General features: G+C 42.4%; 1 long non-coding RNA gene across 1 annotated transcript; it reads left to right on the top strand.

Moving 5' to 3' along the window:
• The first annotated feature begins 353 nt into the window (after positions 1 to 353).
• On the top strand, positions 354 to 5,847 carry LOC121837503. Its single transcript, XR_006078172.1, has 2 exons — positions 354 to 415; positions 5,701 to 5,847. It is a non-coding gene; the product is annotated as an uncharacterized LOC121837503 (long non-coding RNA).
• The last annotated feature ends 303 nt before the right edge of the window (positions 5,848 to 6,150 follow it).

A 6,150-nucleotide genomic window follows, 5' to 3' on the forward strand; every position in this document is an offset into this window, starting at 1 on the left:
ATCAGCCTTGCAGTGCACCAAGGTTTACACTGAACATACTTTTGTGTATTGTCCACGAGGTGTAGCTCTTGCATTGAAGTTTTATGTTGTAGTTTCTTCAATGTTTGAACTTTCAGCGTGCCAGCTGGGTAGTGTGTAAATGTTTTTCTTTTTTTTTATAGCGCAAGCAATATCTTAATCCTGGTGGCAGAAAGTATCAGCTAGCAGTTGACATGGTTGGATAACGGTGTGCATGCTTGCTTTCTCTGAAGCGGCCACTGAAGCGAAATAACAGCATGTATGGATTGTTCATGCATTTAATTTTTTGTTTGTTGTTCGTTTCAGACTAAATGTGCTCCCAGTACAAGGGGGTGGCCCTCCAGGCGCTGACGACCAGCATGTCATCTCTGCTGTGCTGTCGAGGGAAATTTAAAGGGTAAATATTGCAGCTGCAGTTTTTTCTATTCTATCCCTGCTACACTTCCTGCGAATTTCTGTGCATACTTGGTCTTTTTGTTTTCATAGTATTGTAAAGTTTTGTTATAGTCTGTTGCAACTAGGGATGTCGAGAACCACCCTAGGTTCGATTTCGAAAGGGTTCCATATTTTCGAAGCGAACTGAGGTTCGATTTCGAAGAATTTCGATATTTTCGTACCGACCGAGGTTCGAATTCGAAAAATTTGCAACTTTTGACCACAGCGGAGTTTCGAATTCGAAAAATTCGAAGCTTTCACGGTTTCTAAAATTTCGAATTCGAATATTTCGAATATTTTTTTACTTCAGGTTCGATAAATTCGAAGATTTCGATATTCTTTGGAAAAAGAATTCGAAAACTTCGAACGCTTCGAATTTTTATTCACATGAAGTTCGAACAATTCGAAGATTTCGAATTTCTTTCTGCATAAAGTTCGAAAAGTTCGAAGGTTTCGATTCTCTTTTAACGCTAAATTAAAAAAAAAAAATAAAGCTTCGAAGATTTTGAATTTCTTTCTAATCCAAGTTTTCAAAGTTCGAAGTCCGATTTTCAAGTTTTTCCTCAGTTTCAGCTTTAAATAACGTTTTCACGACTCACTGGTTTTCACAAAATCAAGTTTAGAAAAGTTAGGGTGCAAAAACCTAGATTCTGCGAAGTTGGTCAGGCAATTAAATGAGACGACGAGTGCCCCGGGCGTGCTAGAATATTTGACAGTGCAAAATTGTGACCGCCAGCCGCCGGGGGGCTCTCTAACCTGCATCACGCAGTAGTGATTACACGAACACACTGTTTTACGAGACTCATCCAGTTCGAAACGGCCAGGGGCGAGCAGGAGGTTGAGGCTCAGAAGAACCTTGAAGCGACCTGGCAAACTAGCTCGCCACCCCTTGCACGCTGGTAGTAATCCGATCCGGTGAAGTTTATAATTTTCCTGGAGGTTTATTTTCTGGGACGGAGGAATCGCCTCGCAAAAAGCACAAAAGCCGACACAACTCGAGGTCGAGAAGCGTTCTACCATACAAGTGGCGTCGGAAGAGGGAAAACGGGGGGAAAGAGGTTAGCGGGGGGGGGGGGGGGGGGGGGGGGGGGGGGGGGGGGCTTCAGTTTTCTTTTCTCCCTTGCAGGTATTTCGGACTGTTAAAAAAAACAATACGGGGAAAGAAGGCGTGGTCGAGCTTATTTTAATCTGAAATTATTTATGCATATGTGTAGCTACTGTCGCTCTTCACTGCATAAAAGGTTGCGTAGATGGTCATTGTTAGAAACTCGTTTTCAGAAGGCACTACTCGTCACATGCTTAGTGGTTCGGAAGTTGAAAGCTGTCTTTTCGACCTAAATACCTGTGCCGATAGTAAAAAAAAAAAAAAAAAAAAAAAAGAAAGAGAATAAATGCGGGATTAAAAGGCAGGAGAAAAAAAAAACTTTCAAGAATTCGTCGGAAGTGTTCTATTCTTGCATATTCAGAGGTTCAGAACTTCGAAACAAGTTTCTTTTACCAAAATGTGTACAGGCTAAAAGAAACACGTCCGAGGAACGTGAAGCGAAAAAAAAAAGTTTTCTTTTAATGACGTGCTGAACTTAAACACTATTAGATATGTTCTGTCTGTGGTGTTAATTTAAATGCGATACCTCAAACAACTTAGACGAAAATAAATATCAAGTTTAGGTCATAATTGCATGCAGATACATGTTTGAACATTTCTTTGGAACTCACGTTGAATAACAATCATCACATCTTAAGTCGACACTTACCTAGGATATACATAGATCATTCTTAAAAAAGTATACCATAAATAGCTCCGGCTGCAGCGTGCTTCAAATCTGGCACAAATGATAATCGTCAAAAACCCGTCGTCCTTCCTCGCCCCTTCGGGGATTTATTTCTTTAAACCTAAGCATGCCAGAGCATTGAAATAAACGACATTGTATTTCGTAAGAAACGCAGCACCGCGTGTAAAAGTTCGAGAAAAAAAATTACGAATGTACCCCACTACTTGAAATCAAATGAAACCGTCCGCCGGTCTTTCAAAGTTCGACGAACGTCGAACTTTTACCCTAAAAGTTCGAAGTTCGTCGAACTTCGGACATTTCAGAATTCGAAAGTTCGAAACTTTTCGAATTCTCTTGATAAATAAGTTCGAAAATTCGAAATGCATCGAATTTTTTGGTCAGTCAAGTTCGAAAGTTCGACAAGCATCGAACCTTGCAGCGCAATAAGCTCGAAAGTTCGAAAAAGATCGAATTTTTTAACGTAATAAGTTTGACGGTTCGAAAAGCGTCGAAGTTCTGAGCTTAACAAGTTCGAAAATTCGACCTCCGTCGAATTTTACGATATAGACAATTCGAAAAATCGAAATCTTTCGAACCTTTCGAACCGCTTGATTCGATCATCGAAACTTCGATTCGAAAAAAGTTCGCGGCATCCCTAGTTGCAACTATAGAATAGCACATGCCCCTCCCACAATTCCCTTTGCTCGCCATGATTGGCGGTGTCCTCTCGGCTCTCCTCCTCTCTAGTGTTTGCTTATTAAAAAGAGTGAAGGGCTTTGTGGGAGGGCCTTCTGCTATTCTAGAGTGGCAACAGAGTATAATGACCTCAGTTAATTTAACCATTTCGAAGAGTCCTAGCGGGCACCCATGCATTTTTTATGGGAAGGACTCTGCATCATATTTTGAACCGAGAAAATGACCCCACAAACGGGAAAGCACGGGCTTTCTGCTACAAAATTAACGGAACCAAACGTCGCTTTCAAGATCAGACCGGAAAAAGTCGACTCCTGTCTTAAACGGCGAGTAACAGAAATCCTGTGCTAGTCTCGCCACGTTGGGAACCTAATGCTATGACCCCGATCTTGATTTCTTTAATGCTTGTTATGGCTGTTTTCACATCTGGTATTTTCACTTTGGCCAAAAGTGAGTGGCAGGTCACCATAGGTTTCCAGAAGAAAGTGGTCGCATATGCAGAAATTTCTAGCAAGTTCGTAGCGCAGTGGCACTTCGTCGCAACCGAGGAAAAACTATGGTATTGTTGGTGCAAAACATTAAGCCTCACGACTAGCAGCAACTTAATCATGGATATACTGCATCGTACGGCGTTTATTTGAGCTCTACTCCACTCAAAATATTACAGGGGCACTTAGGTATCCCTTTGTGGATTGAATGCGAAAGCATTGCCCGTCCTAACGGCACTTCCTTTTTTTTCCTGTATTGTTAGGAATGGCAATGCTTTCGCATTCAATCCACGTATGTATAACTAAGTGCCCCTCTAATATTTGTATTACGTTACATAATACGGCGTCACACATCATGGTACGTCATGTCGTCACGTGAAGTGTGATGTCATCGAACCGAGGACATATTTTTATGACCATCTTTCGGGCACATCAACGCCGATGCCGTCAAACATGATGAAAAAACAGCCTCAGATAAACAAGGACAAAAAACGGGTAAAGACATGCCATCTTTTGCTGTAATGGGACAAGCTTCTTTTTGAGGGGAGAGTAATGTCGCACTCCAAAGCGGCTGAGATAGCACAGCAGCTAGCATGTCCGGCTCTCACACAGCAGCACCGGGTTCAAATCTCAGCTGTGAAAGCACATTTTATTCTTTCTTTTATTCCTCTGTTAACGTTTGGTACAACTCGGATTTTTCGCTCCATGGACTTATAGTGCTTTGGCATTGAAAAGGCACATCCAGTCAGGAATGTGCCTTTTCGTGTGGTAGGGTCGTACAGCTGCTCACCACTTTGAAAATCACTACTGAAGTACAAGGGGGCGCTAATGATCACCAAATCAGGTTCACGCCATTCATAGGTGAAGGATCCTTTTGCGTGCACTGAAGATTTGTGTGGCATTTGCTTTCGTTGATTCATTGGCGCATCTCGCCTTTGATCGCAGTCCTGCACATTGTTAGCTCTAACGGGCAGGATGGACAGCTCGGCAGACTCGTCGGCTGAATCCTCCGTGTGTAGTTTAGCGTTGCCTTTTATACTGCTTCAAGTAGGGATGCATGTGAACAGTGCGCAAAACACATGCCTCTTGCCCACGCTTCTATATTCATTGCTGGTCGCGGCGAAATAGCCAAGTGATGTGTGGCCATGTTTGCCCTAAAAAGTTTGTGAGACACTTTGGAGAATGTCGTAATATTTCGTTGTAAGTCACTCAAAAGTTGCGACAAAGTTTGTTTTGTTAATACGGATTTCTTCTCGGGTATCGTAAGTTTACTTTTTGAACTCGGCCTCTGATGTCTCGATCTTCCCAATAATTGAAACTTAGTGTGGCGGATCCAGACCTTTGTTTGTTTTGGGGTGGGCGGAAAATGTTTAAGGATACTATTCTCCCATTCTTTCTTGTGCAAGGGGGGTCCACTCATGTCCAATTGCCCTCCGAGAAGGGGGGGAAAAAGGGGGTCCCCCCCCTTCCCCCTGGATCCGCCACTGTTGTGAAACCTGCAGTTGATAATCACCCATTCGGAGCATGGCTTTATGATCCGCATAGAACCCTATTACCGTTTCCTTCCTATCCGTTGTGATTAAAAATACTTGTTCAAGATAGTAAACAAACAAAAAAATTAAATAAAAATACACAGGGACAACAAGTGGACATAAAACACTGGCGCCAGTGTTTACCACCACTTATTGTCCATGTGTTTTTTACGGCGCTTGTCTACGATCATGGATCAGTTGGCCCAAATTGCCATGTTAATTCTGCGAGATGCTTATAAGTCTTAGCTTCTCTATGTTCAAAATTGGTAAACTTCATAAGCGATAACATCTGCTCGCTTATCTTTGGTAGACCTTTTCAAAAGTCGAAATAAAAGAGTGCAATGCCGCGGCAAAAACAGTGAGCGATTGATTCTCGCAGACTCGGGGGCAAAATATACTTTTGCATTATGGTGCCCCTGACAATGTTATTAGTGCCACTCATTAAACTATCAAGGTAGTTTGTAAATTAAGTGCCTGGGTGAGCAAAAATGTAGGAATTTTGAATGTGACTTTCCGCATTTAGGGCTGGTTCACACATACAGTGCAGCGCTAACTCAGTCCTGTTAAGGTAACGAGTCACTGCTACTTCCATGGCTTGTATCGTGTGTTCTGAGTGTCCTCCTTTCCTAAAGGATTGATGTCCCGGTTTGTAATACTGTTCAGCGCTGAGGTAGTGCTGCGCTGTGAACAGGATGCCTTGCGCGGACATTGAAGTTTGGATAAGCAGATCAACGTGTAACTGTGCATCTTTTTTCTTTATAGGTTACCAGTACAAGGTCTCCCATGGACATGAAGGCAGTACAAGGTCTCCCATGGGCACGAAGGCTGTACAAGGCCCCCCATGGACACGAAGCAGTGTACCGTATACTCGAATTTTGCATTTTTAATAAACCAGTTATTACTCCTTCACACGGTTTTATGCAGGCATTTTCCAAACACTGCATGCGTATATAGGCATACATAAAAGTGACACTTGCACTCACTTTCCCCTTCCCTCAAAACAACGGTTAGATCAGGACCAAAAGTCATGCAACCTATTGCCGTCTTCCCTCTCAGAGCCGTCTATCTAGAAACCCACGCAAGGAGTATAAATTCTAATACATTTCATTTTAAAGTCTAGATACACTGCTTTGAGTCTCTGTTGAAAATCAAATGTTATTTCTACTGCGTTGCAATTCAGGTTTTGATGGGCCATCTCACTAAGTATACTCC

Source organism: Ixodes scapularis, unplaced genomic scaffold, assembly GCF_016920785.2.
Source record: "Ixodes scapularis isolate PalLabHiFi unplaced genomic scaffold, ASM1692078v2 PGA_scaffold44__24_contigs__length_19508400, whole genome shotgun sequence".
Lineage (NCBI taxonomy): Eukaryota > Metazoa > Arthropoda > Arachnida > Ixodida > Ixodidae > Ixodes > Ixodes scapularis.